This window comes from Panthera leo, chromosome A1 (genome assembly GCF_018350215.1).
Source record: "Panthera leo isolate Ple1 chromosome A1, P.leo_Ple1_pat1.1, whole genome shotgun sequence".
NCBI lineage: Eukaryota > Metazoa > Chordata > Mammalia > Carnivora > Felidae > Panthera > Panthera leo.
Window position 1 is genome coordinate 168,111,020 of NC_056679.1, and position 20,280 is coordinate 168,131,299.

Consider the following 20,280-nt stretch of genomic DNA (forward strand, 5'->3'; position numbering starts at 1 on the left):
GTCTAAGCCCTAATATGTTACTTACTTGGCAAATGAGACTTTGCAGATGTGATTAAAGTTATGGATTCTGAGATGGAGAGATTATCCTGGATTAACAGGGTAGGCCCAATCTAATTACATGAGCCTTTATATGCAGACCACCTTTCCCAGCTAAAGTCAGAGAGATGTAATGGAAGGTGGTGTAGGAGACATTAGAATTGTGAAAGGGATTCAACTTGTCTTTATTGGCTTTGAGTATGGAGAAAGAGAACTAGGAGCTAAGGATTGTGGGCATCCTCTAGAAACTGGAACAGCCCTGAGCTGAAAGCCAGTAAGAAATAGGGACTTCAGATCTACAACCTTAACTGAATTCCATCAAAAACCTGAAGGAGCAAGAAAACAGATCATCCCCTTAAGCTGCTAGAAGGGAACACAATCCAGCCAACACCTTGATTTTAGCCTGGTGAGACCCATGTTGTACTTCTGACTTATGCAGCTATGGGATAGTACATTTGTGCTATTTTATGCTACTCAGTGTGCGGTAATTTTTATGTCAGCAGTAGAAAATGAGTATAGGGCATTTCTAGCACTGTGAGGGAGCTTTCCCAGAACTAGCCAGTCTTCTCTATGTTTACTCTCAAATCCTTCCATAAAGGGATCAGGTTAGTCCTGCAGGAAGCTGACCTGCAGGTGTAACCCAACCCAAAGGCCTCAGAGGAATGAGACAGTCAAGTTCCACCCAAAGGTTCATTGAGCTTCAATCCCAAGACAACGCAAGACACTGGAATCTCCACTGTTGTCAGGCTACAGGGAAAGAAATGCTCTAAAACAGTATGGTCCCAGAGAACTTTCTGACGATGGAGATATTCTATATCGCTGCTGCCCAATATGGTAACCATAGTCACATGCAGCTACTGAGCACTTAAAATGTCACCAATGTGAGGGAGGACCTGAATTTTTATCTTATTTAATTTTGTTTAATTTACATTTACTATTTATATATGTATGTGGCTAGTGGCTACAACGCTGGGCAGAGCAGCTCTACAGAACTGAGTCCACTAGGCAGCACTCAAACCCTCTTTTCCACCTCAGCTCACAAAGGAAGTAGTGACACAGAGAAGGTTCACACAGAGCAACTATTCACTGCTCCCTGATATATGCTGCAGAACTGAGGAAAGAAACAGAGATAGCTAAGAGAGAGGAAATATGAAAATGTCCACAATAATAGGTACATTCTTTCTAATTGAGACAACAAGCTTCTGTACACTAAGGGCTGCATTCTGAAGATTCATAAAAAGATTTAGGAAAATGTCTCTATAATCAGCCTATAGGGTCAGATAATCAAAGCCACCAATCCAAAGTGAGACTCAGGACAACACTCCAGAATGGAGGCAGAACCAGGAAAGAGGAAATGGATTCAGGGGCACCTGGGCAGCTCGGCTGGTTAAGCATCTGACTCTTGATTTTGGCTCTGGTCATGATCTCACAGTTCGTGGGTTTGAGCCCTGCATCGGGCTCTGAGCTGGCAGAGTGGAACCTGCTTGGAATTCTCTCTCTCCCATTCTCTCTGCCCCTCCCTGCCCTTTCTCTTGAAATAAATAAACATTTAGAAAGAAAGAAATAAAGAGAGAGAGAGAGAGAGAGAGAGAGAGAGATAGGGAGGGAGGGAGGGAGGAATGGGTTCTAACAAAGTTCCTACTCAAGTTACCATGGTCTCAGAGCCTTACCAACAACAGAATATGATCGGTACTTGGCAACCAAAGTACACAGGGAATGCACTCACTTTGTTAAAATAAAACAGACTGTTCTAACCACTTCAGTAGCTTCAGATAGCTCACCAGTCAGAATCAGGGCAACCTCCCTGTTTCCCCTTCCCCAAGGTTCTCCTCATTCCTCTCTCTGATGACGAGAATCAATACCAAGCCCAGGGCCCAGAGATGAGCTGCTCAGGCTCTAACATTCTGCCTCAAACGTGACTCCTGATCCTTATCCTTTACCCCTTATATATAAGGCAGACTGGCATTAAATAAAACAACAATGATCAAAACCTTTCGAAGTATCTACAGGAACAAAAAATAAATACATAATACAAAATAAACAGCAAAGTATGGTTTTTTAAGTTAAAAAAAATGTTTATTAATTTTTAAGATGGGGGAGGAGCAGAGGAAGAAGGAGAAAGAATCCCAAGTAGGCTCCATGCTGTTCGCGCAGAGCCTGATATGGTGCTTGAACCATCACCTGAGTTGAAATCAAAAGTCAGACGCTCAAGTGACTGAGCCATGCAGGCATCCCCGAAGTTTTTATAGTCTTTCTGATATTACTAAAATTCTAATAAGGAATCAAAGGGCTAATACATATGTTCCTTATTATGTTTTCTTTCTGACATATCTCTATGTGATGGGCACAGAAACTGAAGTCATTCAGAGTAACAGTTGGGCATGGAACAAAATGGAAGGCTGTGAGTCAAGTGCCAAAATCTTTGGCATCCAATATCTCTATGAAGGAGCAGGAGACACCAGGAGTATAAAAGATGGCAGTAAAATGGGAGACAACAAACACCAAATGGCACAGGTCTCAAAGTCTCAGTGTTTTATTAATTATATTTATTGTTATTATTTTTCATGAGAGGTAGAAGATTGATAATCTGAAAGCAGCTGAGAGCAAAGATCTTGCCCCTACCTACTGACCCTGAGAAACACAGTGAGAAAATAAACAAGTATGGAAGGCAGAATGCCAAAATAACCCAATGATCTAGGCCCTGGTATAATCCTGACCCTGTGTGTGAATAGGATCTGTGAATATAATGGGGGGTATCTTCCTTATAAGGTGAAGCTGAAGGGATTTTGCATCAGTAATTAAGATGCCTGACCAGTTGACACTGAATTAATCAAAAAAGACCATATCCTGGATAGGGCTGACCTAGTCAGGGTCTAGACTAATGGTCTAGAGGTCAGAGACATTCTCCTGCTGGTCTTGAAGCATTCATTACGCAGCCATATTGTGAGAGGAACTGCAAGAAGCCTATAGGAACTGAGAGAAATCCCTGCATGAAGGCCAGCAAGATGATGGGGACCTCATTACTACAACTATAGGGAATTGAATCCTGCCAACAACTACATGAGCTTGTAAGAGGATCTAAGTTCTAGGAAGAATGCATCCCCAGTTGAGACCTTGATTATGGCCTTGTGAGACACTGGAAAAAAGGCCACTTTGGAGTGTCTAGACTCCTGACCCTTGGAAATGTACATTGTTTTAGGTTCTAAATTGGTGTTAATTTGTTATGCAGCAATAGAAAATTAATACAGAACAGCTTCAGGGTTCTCTATCTTTGAAAAGAAGCCAAGTTTCTTTTAAGACAAGGGTAATATCTTTAACCACCTTAAACACTGAGGCCCACTTCCCTCCTTTAGATGTAGATGCTCACAAAGGCATAGAAGGAGATGCATGGTCCATTCAGCCTTCTCCTCTAGGTGTATCTTCAAAGGCCAAGAAAGTACTTCCTGGGAAAATAGACAACTTGAATTGGCCACTCCTGTTAGCTCCATACTGTAGTGAGGGGAGGTCTTGTTAAATTTTTCAAACCAATCCTCACTCACGGAAAGATGAATTTATTAGAATTGCTTCATGAAAATGTTTGCATATCCCCTGGGTTTTACTCAATTTGTATTTCTTTAAATTTTTTGTTTATTTTTTTGGGAGAGAGAGCGCAAGTAAGGGAAGGAAGAAAGAGGGAAGTACAGAGGATCCGAACTGAGCTCTGGTTGAAAGACCAACAGCAGTGAGCCCCATAACTCATGAACCACGAGATCATGACCTGAGCTGGTCAGACACTCAACCCACTGAGCCACCCAGGTGCCCCCTCAATTTGTATTTTGTAAACAGTCACATTTCCTATAACTATCTTAATAGTGTAAGGACCTGTCTTTTTACTTTCACAAATCTTTTATTTTTCACAAGAATTTGTACTGGGACTTAAAAAAGTAGCTAATTGTTTCTTTGGTCAAGTTCTCTTGTTCTCAGTTAAGCAAAGATGAACATGTACATATCAAGGATCAGTCACTATTACATTTGATACTCTTATTATTAAAGCTCCTCTTAGTAATGTATCCTATACTTGTATTTCCTATATAAAAAATAACCATTTTCTTAAACCACATTATTTTTATAGTTAGTTTTCTTTACAGGATATGTTTTTGTATATTTAAACTGAATTATAATTAACATACAATACTGCATTCGTTTTAGGTGCACAACATACTGATTCGACAATTCTTTACGCAAGGTTCACGACAAAAGTATAGTCACCATCTGTCACCATACTATGTTATTTTTTACTATATTCCCGGACTTTTCATCTCCATGACTTATTTATTTTACATCTAGAAGTTTGCACCTCTTAATCTCCTTTATCTATTTCAACTATCGCCACCCCGCAACACATGCCAAATTTCCCTTTGGCAACTACTTGTTTGTTCTCTGCATTTAAGAGTTTGTTTCTGTTTGTTTGTTCATTTGTTTTGGTTTTTAGATTCTACATATAAGTGATATCAGATGGCATTTGTCTTTCCTGACTAATTTCACCCAGCACTATACCCTCTAGCTCCATCCATGTTGTCACAAATGGTAAGATCTCTTCTTTAAATGTTTGGTAGAATTTACCTATGAAGCCACCTGGTCCTGGACTTTTATTTGGTGGGAGTTTTTTGATTATTGACTCAACTTCATTACTAGTAATTGGTCTGTTTAAATTTTCTACTTCTTCCTGATTCAGTTTTGGATTGTATGTTTCCAGAAATGTATCCATTTCTTCTAGGTTATATATCTGTTGGCATATAGTTTTTTTTATATATAATATTCTCTTATATTCCTTTATGTTTCTATAGTGTCAGTTGTTATTTCTCCTTCTTCATTTCTGATATTATTTGAGGCCTCTTTTTTTTTCTTGATGAGTCTGACTAAAAGTTCATCGATTGTGTTTATCTTTTCAATGAACCAGATGTTGGTTTCATTGACATTTTCTTTTTTTTTTTTTTCACTCTCTATTCCATTTATCTCTGCTCTAATCTTTATTATTTCCTTCTTTCTACTACCTTCGAACTTTTTTCTTTTCCTAGTTCCTTTAGGTGTGAACACCCGAAAGTCTGTACTACTGTTAAGTATATACTGTTCTGGAAATGCATAAAGAAACAAATAGCCTCTTTGAATTGCAGGTGCTGGATGGCTTGCTGGGCTTATGTCCTGACATATCTGTACCACAACAAAATCAGAAATACACAAAATGGACCCATAGAGATGCTAGAAAATACTTTGAAGCATGACTATTAAACCTGAGTGTTAAGGATGAATTTTGCTATGTGTAACCGTATGCATATGTGAACTATTAAATATAGCCATGTATAATACATATACAGCATCACTTTATTTCCAATTATTCTTTATTATAGTCCCTAGGAAGACGCACATTCATAAAATTTTTACCCAGTCACATAAATATTTCCTACACATGTATATTTTGGAGTCTACCACAGCTTCTGAGACAAAGTTTCTATGTGAATTCTTACATATCTCTTAGGTTCCTTCACTGTAAATTATCTTTATCATAACAGAACAGTGTAAATGTACTTGGTACCACAGAATTGTACGCTTAAAAATGGTTAAAAAGGTGAACTATGTATGTTAGGTACATTTGGCCAAGATACAAAAGAAAAATCACTTCATCAACCAGGACATAGAAGGAGGCTGTAATAAAGTTGTGTAAAGAAGAAAATTTAAAGCTGTTTGTGCAGTTCAGTCCCCTCACATTATGAAACATAACTGAGGACCAAACAGGTTTGAATAACTTATTAAGGAACAGATAACAGGGAGAGAGATGTTAGCAAATCTAAATTATTTTATAGACTTAAGAAAATCCAAAGATATCTTCTAAAATTAATGGAATAGTAAGAAGTAACAATTCCAAAAACTATCTCTATGTAATAAAACCTCTAATTTTAGTTGGTTGACTCTTTAGCTTTTAGAAATCCTGCATCCAGGACCATTCCTCACTGCAGGGCAGGTCAAAGATGACACTGGCCCACCTGTGGCTGATGCCTCCCTGTTTATTGTCCATAAATGGAACATTTCTTACTCTTACAATGGAGCTCAAACTCATACGTGGGGAAACAAGTTTACTTCGGCTATCACATGCAGCATTCTGAGATCTTGAAAAGAGCGTTTTACTCTCGGATCCAATTAAGGCTCATTTTATTATGAGCTGACAGTCATTGACTATGCTCATGTGGTCTTCCCTATGACTATTTTGGCCAGTTCAGCATGAAATACAACAGTATCCAAAGGCAGTTTCAGAAGGCTAATTCCTGGAAACCAGCATTATTACAAGACACGTACTGAGGACTTTTTATTGAAAACTCCACAAACAGCTCTGTCAAATTTATCACATTGCTTCCCTTGCTATGGGAATTTCATAATAGTGCCCTCAAGTGTTTCATAAAAAGTTACCTAAAATAATCCTCATAGTATAAAACAAATAATTACATTTAGGAAACTGGCCTTTTAATTAAACTTACTTTCCTTATAAATTCACTGGTAGCTGGGTTATACAAATCACTGAGGATCTGAATAAACAAAGTTTACAACCAAGATCTTCTAAACGCTTCACTCCAATTCTTAAACATGTAGTAAGGTATTTTAAGAGAAGCCCAAGTCAGAATGTAGACTATAGGTAATCAACTTTCAGTTTAATTTTGCTTTTATTGAGAAAAAATATTACTTGTAACTAATTTAGGTTAAAGACTAAAATTAGTCAATGATTGGTATGGCCATGTATGTACTTAAGTGTAAAATGAGACACTAAAATGTTACCTAGGAAACAGTCTTGAAGGTTTATAAAAAGACCTCAAATGGCTTCCAAGTTCTCATAAGACTCTGGAAAAGTAAAAAATTAAACAAAATCCTCAATTGTGCAAATTGACTATGGTGGATGAACCAACATAAGAGGACTCACGGGACCTTGGCAGAGGCAGCAGGGATGTTCCATCAATTCAGGCTAACAAGGATAATTCAGATGAAGCCAGTTGGAGGTAATAATTTTTAAAAAGAATAAAGACTTCTGCATAGTTTAATATGTTCAAAGGTCAACCAGTCCTAAATTACTTCTTACCAGCCCTGCAGATGTTGGTTTTATTGGGACTGGGTTTCAAAGCAATCAGTCATAATCTTTAGGGAGCAAAGTCAAGGGTTAAGACAGGCTGCCTTGTGATATCAGGGTTACTGGGGCTGCAGATCAGCACCACATACTCATCTGCCAAGATGGAGGTCATGGGAGAGAGCAGAGGCACAGGGAGACAGAAGGATCAGAGAAAGTTTCTCTGGGGAAGAGTCTCCTATTAGCGACAGGGAGGGAAACACAAGAAATAAAGGAAAGGAGTTGTAGCACAGGTCTTGCATGGGAAAAACAGGAAAAAAAGCGGGGGGAGGGGAAAAATTAAGACTGCTGGGAATGGGAAGGAAAGGGGCAGAGAGGGAATTTCTGTCCCTGAGCATAGGATGGCTTCTACATCTTCACAGGTTCTGATATCTACATTTAGAAGATCTAGTTGGACAAGAGAGAATGAGGGGCATCCCTTCTGCTCATCAACTAGCTCTGAATCTCAGCTTGGTTAAGGCTTGCACTCAAGTATAGAAATGGTAATAAAAGCTAGATAAGCTACATTTAGGAAATCAGGTGAAACCTTCCCAGCACCTCACAGAACCAAGAACCTCAGGGTGTAACTGAAAGCTTTTAAACAGCCTGAGATCCTGGCATAGACAATAAAAATTTCTAAATCTAACCATGAAAACAGGACTTTCAGGGTATTGAATGCTGTCACATACACAGTAGCTACTATGTTAATTCTCTGACACTTTACGTATTCCTTCCATCCACTGCCTTCTTAATCACACTGGGCTGCTGTTTCTTTGCATTATTTCCAAATCCAAGGTCTGTTTCACTCTGCCATTCTCCTACTAGATCTGACATTTTTTGCCATTTTATTCACATCCTGTTTTGCTTTCTAGCACACTTTACTGCACTGTGTCTCAGAGCTGTACCTTCTAACTCCTTATTGGCACATTACCAGCCAGATTAATCTTCCTTAAATAACTTTGACCATATCTCTCACCTTCTCTGAAACTTTTAGGAAACAAAAATATTTCAACTGCAAAAAAGAACCCCAGAACTTGCCTATCAAAGCCCTTCACTATCTATTACTGCCATTTTCTGAAATCTGTTAAGCTAGCTGAAATCTTTCCCCAAATTTTGAGAGGCTAGTCTCAATGTACTCAAAGAGCTGTGCTCATTACTTTAAAATTGCTCTCACTTCACTCTTTTTATGCAGGTAACTTGGAAGTGTGTCTTCTTCTCTCCCTGACACTTATTCAACTGCCTAGTTCCTACCTCAACTTCTCCACAAAACCTTCTCAATTACTTTAGAGAGAGTAAAAATTAGTGAGTATACAATACTCACTTCAAGTATATTGAAGTGAGTATATACTCACTTCAAGTATATTGAAATACAATATACTTGCCTAACACAAATGATTAACCAGACAGTCTCCAATATTAACTATGCCCTTTAGACAGGAACCATCAATTGGCAGCAGCTGCCAAGGGACCAGGGTCCAACCTTCCCTTCCTGCTACAAGTACCTGGGAGACCCCTCTTTGTCTTTCCCAACTCTTTCACTTCCCCTCCACCTCCCCTCCTACTCAACCAGCCCTTCCCAGGCTCTTCTGCTCAGGAACAATCTTTCACCCCAAACACTTGCCATCCAGTCTTAATGCTTGAGCTGGTCCATATCTGGATAGTTGTGAATTTTCATTCATTTGTGCCTACTTACTTAAATGTCTCCTCAACACCTGACTCTAACTTGGCTGCACATTAGGATCACATGGGGAATTTCTAAAAAAATACTGATAACGAGGCCCCATCCTTAGGCATTCTGATTCACTGACTTGGGGTAAGGCCAGTCATTAGTATTTCTGAAAAAGATAGCCAGCTGACCGCAGCCTAAATTGGGAACCACTTCTCTAATACAGAGCTATTGAGGTTTAAATCCTGAAAGTGTAAAACTAATTCATAAAGCTCAGCCTCTTCAATCGCTCAAATAAAGAATGCAGAAGAGGGGCACCTGGGTGGCTCAGTCGGTTAAGCGTCCAACCTTGGCTCAGGTCATGATCTCACAGTTTATGCGTTCAATCCCCGCGTTGGGCTCTGTGCTGACAGCTTGGAGCCTGGAGCCTGCTTCAGATTCTGTGTCTCCCCCTCTCTCTGCTCCTCTCCCGCTCATGCTCTGTCTGTCTGTCTCTCTCTCTCTCTCTCTCTCTCTCAAAAATAAACATTAAAATTTTTTTAAAAAAGAATGCATAAGATATTATTCATATGATCAATAACTATTTATTGGGCACCTATCATGGACCAGACGCTATTCTAGTTGCTAAAAATACAACAGTGAACACAGCAGACAAAAAAACCCTGTCCATAGGGTGCTTATATTCCTACTTGGAAAAAAGTGAGGAGAAAAATAAATAAGTAAGTAAATTATATAGTATGTTAAAAGTCCTATATAAAAAAAAGTACTATAGAAAAAAAAATAAAACAAGGCAAGGCAGATGGAAAACAGTGGAGGGAAGGGATGAGATGGGGTATGATTTTAAATAGGCAGTCAAAGATGATCTCATTGAAAAGATGATCATTGAGCACAGATTTGAAGGAGGCGAGGAAGCACACAAAACATGTTGATGTCTGGGCCCAGACTTAGTGCGAAGACCCTGGGATGGGAACAGGAGGAGCATTTTGGAATGGGGAGCCAGAGGTATTGCAGCAGAATGAACAGAAAGAAAACTAACAGGAGGCATAGCCAAAGAGGTGAGTGAAGACAGGGAGACTGTATGAAACCTTGTAGGACAAGGTAAGGATTTTAGCTTTTGCTCTGAGGAATTTGGGAAGCCACTGGAGGGTTTTGTGTAGGAGTATGACATGATCTAACTTACATTTTTAAATGACCTTCTAGCTTCTGCGTGAGTCTATAAGAGAAGCAAAGGTAGAAGCAGAGAGAGGCTATACTGAATGTAGTCAATCAATATCTGACTTGGTCCACAGTGATAGCAGCTAGAGGTGGTATGAATATCAGATTCTGGATATATTTGAAAGAAGAATCAACAGAATTTTTTGACAAATGGATTATGGAGCATGAGAGAAAAAGAAGAATCAAGGATGATTCTAAGGTTTTTGATTTGAGCTCCTGGAAGGTATTGCTCCAATTAACTAAGATGGTTTGGTAGCAGATAGGAAAAGAGTTTGATTTTGAATATGCTATGTCTGAGATGCCCATTAGATGGCCAAGAAAAGAGGTCAAGATAATTTGGAAGTCATCAGCACACAAATGGCACTTACAATTGATTAAATTCGTTGGGTTAGCTGGATACAATGATAGTAGGGTACAATTAACAGTGAGGGAAAAAAAATTAATTGATTGATTAAATTAATATCCAAGCATACAAAAGCATAGTAATAGAATATAATACATAGTCGGCTAATCTGATTCTAAAAAAAATTTTTTTTCAACGTTTTTTATTTATTTTTGGGACAGAGAGAAACAGAATATGAACGGGGGAGGGGCAGAGAGAGGGGGAGACACAGAATCGGAAACAGGCTCCAGGCTCCGAGCCATCAGCCCAGAGCCTGACATGGGGCTCGAACTCACAGACCGCGAGATCGTGACCTGGCTGAAGTCGGACGCTTAACCGACTGCGCCACCCAGGCGCCCCTAAAAAAATTTTTAAATGCATTAACAGCAATAGTATCCTGAGCTACCTTGGGGCAGTGACAGGCTGGCTTCATTTCCCATCAAAGCATAATTCAGCCTTCACAGCTCCAGGGCACATCCTCTGTAAAATCATCTGGGATGCCCATTGTCAGAGTCAGAGACTGCCCTACGTACACCCACTGATGGTGGTCATTCTCCCACCAGGGCCTTCAACACGCTGCTCTACAGTTTGGTCTAATAAGTGTTCCTCCCACTAGAGTCAAAGGCAAGCTACTATAGGTCAGGGCCATGGCTATTCACCTTCATGTCACCAGTGCCTTACACGGTATTAGGTATATCAAACTCAATTCATTAAATGCTCTTGCTGACTGAGTAAATCTGAAATTAGGGTCAAAATTTTAAAGATATTTTCATTTATTTACATTTCCAGAAATCAGGTATCTGTCCCTCTAACTCTATCAAATGCAGGATCTAAGGCTCTGAAGCTACGTGTTTTTAAAAGTGATATTTTTGAACATTAGTGAACATAAAGTTCACTAAGATGTAAGTATTAAATAATAAAAAAAAAATCTCATTCCACACAATTAAAGGTCATTTTAGAACAAGAAGCACAATCAGTTCTCTGTTTACATATTTGTTTTTAAAGTGAAGAACAGTTTTTCTTTTTTTCAAGCCTCTGTAAATTGTCAGCATTTTGATGTGTGTGGCAGGAATTCTGAAGAATTCACCAAAATTGTAATCACTGTCTTCTGCTGCAGAAATGTGAATTTGTTAATTGGATTTCTGCGTCTTGGTGTACCAATTCAGAATGGATGCTCTGCTCCTCATCTTGTACTCTGGCAGGCAGCAGTCTCTAATTGACTTTTTTCTAGGACTTTCCTTTCCACTAGATCCCTTTCTTTTCTCCACATAAGATTTCTGGAGCTCATAACAAACTACAAACAGCACTTAAAGTTAGCAGCACTAAGCAGCCCTGTCACTTTTTTACCCGGCAGGAGCTAAGAAACAGAACTTCTCCTCAATTAAAAAAATAAAATGTTCACACTGTTTCACTCACATAGGAAAAAAAAAATCAAAGCTTAAATAAACTAAGGGCAAATTAAGTCAAATGTGAATGTAAACAAGGAGAGATTATTTCATCTAACTGGACTGGTTGGGTACTTGTCCTTCATTTCTTTGCAACAAGGTCCGAGATCTATTATAAAAACAAAAGACAGTCCATGGAATTTGGAACCTATCTCAGTGACTGGCATCATATACCACACTTCAGTGTGTCAGAAGTTTGGTAGGTACCTTCCAAATAAAAGTTTCATGACCTAATTTTTTAAAGTAGGAAAATAAATGAAACTTAGCCCAGGACAAAAGCTTGTCATATCCGAGCCAAGCGACCTGTACGTTGACCTCTTGATCACATGCTACTCAGGCAAAAGTCTTATCATTCCAGTCTTTATTTTTAAATGTATGCAGCTGAAAAACAAAAGGATGCCATTAATGCTTTTTAACTTAAAAAAGTATTCTGACATATATATTTTTTTGGCATTCGAGAAATGTTACCAAAATGTTGTACCTACTCTGTAAAATAAAATGTCTGTTTTTTTCTTTCTTCCCAATTTAGAATATGCAACTGGGACTCACCTTCACATCGAAAATCTCATAGCCTTACACTCTCATTTCTGGGCCTCAGCCTAAAGCCACAGTTCAGAGGGAAAAGTGCTTAAATCTTAATTTCAGAAATGATTCTTCCTATTCTGCGACCAGGTACTGTGTCATGGAGTGTGAACCAAAAAAACGCTGGTGCCCAGAATAACCACCAGCGGGGCCACCGACCAGTGTTTGGCCTTCCATGCCACCACAAAAAGACTTCCTAACACACATGGCGGAACAGCATGGGGCCTCTGTCAATAGGTACATGCAGCTTCTCTCTGAGGTTTGCCCTATAAGTCTGGAGCACCCTGAGCCACCAAGGAAGAAAACAGCTCACCTAGGCATCCATCAGCAGCATTCTCTCCTCTCAATCTCAAAGCCATTTTTATGAGAAGAAACATTCCAAAACATATTTGTCACACTTCTTTCTACACTCCCCCTTACAGTACCCAAGTAAAACCCCAAATATTCCTTCTAGTTGGAAGACACATCTGATACTAACAAACTTACAATTAATCAATTGGATCACCACTACTAGCGAGAAAGGAGTCACTGAATCCATCCAAAAAGAAATCAAGATGTAAGTTGGGAAAAAATGCTATTTCTTCCACAGTGTTCATTTCTGGCAATGTACTTGATTTAATTGTTCATGGTACTATCCAAGTGCCCCAATCACCTATGATAATGAAAGAATGAACACTTTCCACGTGAGAAAAATCTTAGAAGACTCAAACTTGTTAAAGGGCATGTAAAGATGTGTACTCAAAATCCAAGTCAGGAACTCTCCAAACACTAAATCAGATTTCAATTGTTTTACCTTTGTTCTATAATAACCATTTTGAGAAGCAACAGCATTTGGTTAAAATATATTTAAATTTGAAATTGGTAAACTTTAGTTCCTCACTCTGCTAATGGCACTCAAGAGCTAAAAGTGAATGATCTAAAAATCAAGGTTAATATCTATGCTACAGGCAGCATATCGGTTATCAGTAAGAAACGGTAATCATGGGACTCCTGGATGGCTCAGTCGGTGGCTTCCGACTCTTCATTTTGGCTCAGGTCATGATTTCACGGTTCATGGGTTCGAGCCCCGCACCAGGCTCTGCACTCAAAGTGCGGAGACTGCTTGAGATTCTCTCTCCCTCTGTACCCCTGTACCTCCTTCTGTACCTTCCCCATTCACACACACACTCTGTCTCAAAATAAATAAATAAACAAACTTAAAAAAAAAGGTAATTAAATAATATAGACCATGAAATTACATTATCATTAAATAGAAAATACAAGTTTTTCCGAAGTAAGCTGCAAAAATTTTATAACTTTGCCTTATATGTTAAAGTATCACATTCTGATACAAAGAACTATCCTTCTGTAATGCTACTCTCTCAACCTATTTTGTCCATCTATGAGTAAAAGGCTTCAACCGAGATGAATTTAAAATAAAATAGCCAGTGTACATCTAAGGTATAGCTTTAATATCAAGTTATGGTTTACTTTAATAATATGTACTCTGAGTCACTTATGCCCTCTCATATCAATAAAAAAAACCATGACCAAGATTTTTGAAAATGAAAAAATAAACAGAAGTAGACATGATAGCATGTTATTTTTAAATTATCAGTCAAAACCATCTAAGATGTAACTTAAATTAACTAGTGACTAATAACCAATAACTCAGATAACTAGTTCACAACTGCTTATTTAGTCAAATATTTTTCTTCAAATTTGCCTCTATGAATGGACATTATAGATTATAGCACTGAGAAAACATTTAAATTTTGTCTTTCTAGGAGCATGTATACAAACTATCTTTTGAGAATTAAGCAGCTAGTCCATCATCCTATTTTGGGGACTCACCATGGCCTTGTAGCTTCATTGTTTTTAACTGTCACATAGCTAGCTGTCTCTATCTCTCTGGCTATAGCTTGTCTAGATCCAGAGCAGAAGTACAGGTAGTGATAATTCTGGGAAGGGTCAAGACTAACTTAAATCTTACATTATGTGCAATTCTCTGCTTTGTGCTTTGATCGCCACCATTACAAGATCCTCTGAGAGGAAATAATTATTGGTTCTACTCTCTTAAAGGGGGTCTCATATAAGAAACATGGAATGATGCAGAAAGAAAGATGCATTAGGATCAAACAGGAAAACAGAAACCACTATAAGTATTTATTAAAATTACACGAAGGGAATTTCATTAAGGAAGTTGGTTATTCTGGTGAAGCAGAGGCTGAGAAGAAAAACTGGAGAGGCTAGTGTAAGCCAGAGATTTTGCAACAGCAGGAACAACATGCACCCAAGGAGGGAAGGACAAAAGGATGGGTCAGTGTTATTGGAATCCATGGGCTATGGCCATCCAATACAAGCTGGAGCTGCAGGGGATCTGTCCAGGGCTAGAACCATGGAGGAAATAAAGCTGTTGCCAGTAATATTACCTGAGACAGAGAGGGAGGGAGAGAAATACACTAGTTTCTCACTTCCTTTGGCCTAGCTGCTTCCCACTGAATGCAGCCTGGAGAATGAAGCCCTCTGTGATGCAGAAGCACATAGCTTAGAGAGAAAAAAGGATCTGAGGACTAATAGACCTAGGGGTGAGAACAAAGTAAGAGGGTTAGGAGATCCAGTTTCCAACAATAAAAAAAAGTAGTCAATCTAATGGGAGTTCTTTATAACAACCCAGAAGCCTAACTGCCAGAGTATTCCTGCAACTTGCCTGAGAAACACAGAGTGCTAACCAACTTTGTTTTCTTTTCCAGCTAGATGAAATCTGTAAAAGTCATCACTTGTGCTGCCTTCTCAGGCACGGGGGTATTGTTTCATTTTTAAAGATCCAAGATTGATAGCCAATTGTATGTTGAAAAAGTACCTCTGATCAAACATAATAACCAAGCATTTCCTCTAGTGAATATAAAAGAGAAAGCTCCAGTGGAAAGCTTTCTCTTGGGAAAAAAAAAAAAATGTTGATGGCCAATCATCCCACTAGGATACAATCAATTGAAGGGAAGTCTACAGGAGGGGAAGCAGCTACATTCCTAAAGGTTTTGTAAATACAGTGTGATCAACAGCTTTTGTGTAAATGCCTGTGATACCTCTGGGCTGGATAGCAAACATGTGAGAAGCTCAATTGCCTTTAGTCAATGGACTCGATTGGCCTCTATTATTGGGCCACGGTGTCTGGAGAAGAAGGAGCTCAGAACCAAACTTTATTCCAAAAATGATTATGGAAAATAATGAGTAAAAATATGTTGGCTCAAATTCTGGTTAAATACTGAGGATTCAAGCTAAAATTTCAGAACACATACCTCTACTGTCACATAAATAAATTAGCTTTTGACTAACAGAGAGTTACTATGGAAATGAATTCCCTATTGTCCAAGAATGCGACTATAAAAAAGGCACAACATAATTTATCTTCCTTTCAGTATCCAGGAGCCCCTTCATCATTATAAACATCATACAATATTAAGCAAAATTGTAAAGAAAAATCTGGTTATTTGGTTTCTGAGTAATGATTAATGATTGGCATGGTATGGGTGTGTACCGTATTTAATTATGTGTGTGAATGAATATAATATGTTCACACATAGGCACTTCCCTGTGGCTAACATGATCTGCCCAGGTGCAGTGAAATTAGTACTTAAGTACACAGTTAAATTAATTAAAAATAAAACGCTGGTAAATATTGTATAATCATTCAAAGCTATTAAGTGAATATAACTGTCAATGGTTTTATATAATTGACTATGTCCCTTAAATAAATTTGGTTTCTATTTAGCTCTAATTCTCAATAAATGTTTATTTTAAATTAATAAATGAGATCTGCTTACTTTATTTTTTCCCAGTAATATATTTCCTCATTAAGTTTCATTATAATTTATTCTCATTAGGCCCCAAATATGGTTTCTCTAATTCGGGCAGTCTGTTCTGTTGGGGCCCCATCCGTGTCTACTATTTCAATTTATGTATAAACCACAATACTGAGTGAAGTAGACTCACACTGTTCCTTAAATAAAATTTCTCTCACAAAACAGTGTGAACGAATTTGAAAGTCTAAGAAAGCATGAAAGCAACATCTCCTAATCTTTCTTAGATAAAGACTGACCTCATGTGTTAGAGACCTGATAAATAAAGTTGAAATCCTTTTTCATAAGAATATAAGAATATCTGCCTCAAAACCACAATTTATGAATAAGAAGTGTGTGATAAAAATTCAAGGGGTAAAATGAGGATAATATAAGCAATGTAAAACAATATTTAAAATATAAAAGCCAAGATCCAAGAAAGACCCTTTCAAAAAAGATTGCCCACTTTCTTCATTTTATATTATATATTTATATTAAAGCCTGAAGCAACCATTTTATCAAAGGATAGATATAACAAAGAAACTCATCTGCTCATTTTACTTGTTAGGACTTTCACAAACGGAGTCATTTGAAAGATGAATTCATTTATTTTACTCGTGTCACATTGATACACCCTGCCACTGTAGTTGTTGAAATGAAAAGGTAGCACAAACAAATATGTATTACAACTAGAATGTGAGCAACAGGGTTATAAAATATAAAAAGAGTAACCTCATTGGACAGGTGTTACTGATTTAACAGAATAAAAAACTAAATGTGATAAATTGCCATAGCTTATGTAGATACTGCCTATACTAATTTAGCAAAGTAAAAATCAAAGTCACTAATTTGTGCAATAATAATAAGGTACAACAGTATATTCCGATTCAGTGTACTGCTGCAGTTAAGAATTTATTAATAATTTTATTAAAAATACTATTTTAGTTGTTCAGTGCATGAACTTACCCATAAGGGTGTTGGCAGGGAAAGGAAGAGAACAAAACAAAACAATGAAGAGCACACATATGGTTATTAATCTTAAGATTCAGTATTGGCACTGAGATAGAAATAAAAGGATCATAAAGATTTTAAGTAAGATTTATTTTCACGAAAATTTATTTTACATTTTTATTTTAATGAAAGAATAGGAGTAGATTAGGACTAAAGAGTTACCAGGAACTTCTGGACACCAAGATGAATATTTTTCTCATTACTTTATTTATTTTATTTTTTGACTACTTTAGTTACAGCCCAAGCACACTTCCTCTACAACCCGAGCAGCAGGTAGACGCTATTATTATCCTTATTTTATAGATGAGGAAATTGAGGCAAAGAAATTAGGTGATTTGCCCCAGGTCATACAATTAGTCATCATACCATCAGCTTTGATGACAGCAGTAAGTGGTTTGCTGTCCATTGCAAACTTCTAAAAAAAAATCAATTAATGGATCACACCAGATCTAGATAATCATCGCCAATATTTTCAACATTCAGGTTTTGGGCTCAACTCCTAACTCTGGAGGCTAAATAGAACCAAAGCATGGTCATCTAACAAACACATCTTCATAATACTCACTGGCTCATACTTACTACAAAATATTTTAGAGCTGAATGAATTTAAGAACACGTATTTTTCCATATCTCACAATAACACTCAACTACTATAATTACTTAGAAACAAATGAAATGATAATCTATAACTAAACAGCAACATCATCCTTAAGGCAGCAAAACATTTTATTCTAACTGTAGAATAAAGTACTCTAAACTGATCAGTTGTTTGGAAATTTAAAAGGCAAGAAAGTTCATCTTTCATTTCTAGTCTCTGGATACACAAGAAAGGGAAGACAAAAATTGAGTTAGTTGCATGAATGAACATTCTTTCAGTTACTTAAGTTAAATTGACTGAAAAAAATCAATTTTGTTTTTCTTTAGAAAACATTTCATACTTTCAACCATAAGCACTTTTAAAATACGTGTTGTTTTTTTTTTAAAGTTCTTTAAATGTGATTATGGCCCAAAAAAATATCAGAAGTTTGGGCATTTTGTTTAGTTGTCTGTTACCTTGCCCAAAAAATTCTGTTTAAAAACGGAAACAAACATTAAAAAACTTCAACCAAAACCATACCTGACATATCCCAAGAATTCAGGTCATGTTTATAAACTGAATAACTAAAGCAACAATAAGACCTAATGTAGCATCAGAATTATATTATTAACTAATTAACACTCACAGCTTTATAATATTTAGTAATCTTACTATATTCATATTTTAAAATAATATCAACACTCATAACTTTAAAATATATCAGCAATCTAAAAAATACATTTACCTTTAAGTTATGACAAATATGAATTTTTTACATGGTATATAATAAAAGTGAGCTTTTTGTCAAAAATTCTTCCCCACCTTCCATAGTAGTAATTTATTTTTTAATTTTTTTTAAAGTTTATTTATTTGAGAGAGGAGCATGGGTACACACATGCACCCAAACAGGGGAGGGTCAGAGAGAGAGGGAGAGAGAATCCCAAGTAGGCTCTGTGCTGTCAGCATGGAGCCCCAACATGGAGCTCAAGTTCATGAACCGTGAGATCACGACCTGAGCCAAAACCAAGAGTCGACGCTTGGTGTGCCACACAGGTGCCCCCGTTAGTAGATATTTAAAGTAAGATCTAATAAAAGATTAAAATCATTTTAGCTGATCTGATGTAAACTTACAACGGATCTGTGGCATTAAATTCACGAACCCACAGCATTTTGGAAGTTTGTACTCCAACTACAGGTAAAAATAACTTTCCACTTTGACATTTCAGACTCCATAGATCTATCTGTTCAACTGATTTTTAAATTAATATTATATGCTAATATAAATTATTGTTAATTATTATCTTGAACACTTCCCATGTTCATATGCATTCTTAAAAAGTATGATACTGAACGGTGTGATTTTATCATGTGACATTAATATCAACATTTAAAAATTTTTGACCTCTTAAAAGCTTTTTTTATTATTGTGGAAATTTTCAAATTCAAACAACAGTAATGAGGATAAGGTAATAAACCTCCATGTCCTATAATCTAGCTCAATTATCTATAGTTTGCCATTTTTCATCGGGCAATCCACGTTTTCTTCTTTTTACCTTCTTTGAAATACTTCAAACCAAATGCCTAAACACTGTGTTACCAGTAAATACTCATGTGTATCTCTTACTGATAAAGTTTTTTAGTTAGATTGTTTATTTATTTTTTAAGTTCTACATCAAACATGAGGTGTGAACTCATAACCCTGAGATCAACAGATGCAGGCTCCACCAACTAAGCCAGCCAAGTGCCTCAAAGTTTTTAAATATAACAAATATTTGGTAGAATTCACCAGTAAAGCAATTTGGGCCTGGAGTATTATTGGAGGGAAGATTCTTAAGTACAAATGAAATTTCTTTAACAGATACAGAGATATTCAGATTATGTACTTCTTGAGTGTGCTTTGGTAATCTTTCAAATGAATTTTTCATTTCATTAATTTATTAAATTTATAGGCATAAACACATACAAAATTCCCTTGTTATCCTTTTAACATCTGTAGAATCTGTAGTTATGACATGATATTGGCAAGTTGTGTCTTGTCTTTGTCTCTCTGTCTCTCCTTTTCTTAATCAGTTTAAGTAGAGATTTATCAATTTGATCTATTTTATCATAGAACCAGTTTTTAATTTCAATGATTTTTCTTTTATTTTTGTTTTCCATTTCATTGACTTCCACTTTGATCTTTACTATTTCCTTTCCTCTGTTTACTTTGAGTTTAATTTGCTCTTCTTCTTTAAGTTTCATAAGGTAAAAGTTTATAACATAGAAAGTCACCAAATTCAGATGTTCTTTTTTTTTCTTATATAGGTGTTTAGTGCTATTTAATTTTACCTAAAGGGTAATTTAGCAGGATCACACTAAATCATCAGTGTTGTGTTTTCATTCTCATTCAGTTAAAAATACTTGCTAATTTCTCTTTTGATTT

General features: G+C 37.0%; 1 protein-coding gene across 3 annotated transcripts in view; it reads right to left on the reverse strand.

Moving 5' to 3' along the window:
* Positions 1-20,280, reverse strand: part of FBXL17 (F-box and leucine rich repeat protein 17) — a 496,901-nt gene that overhangs the window by 318,143 nt on the left and 158,478 nt on the right. The gene's annotated exons all lie outside the window — the stretch shown is intronic.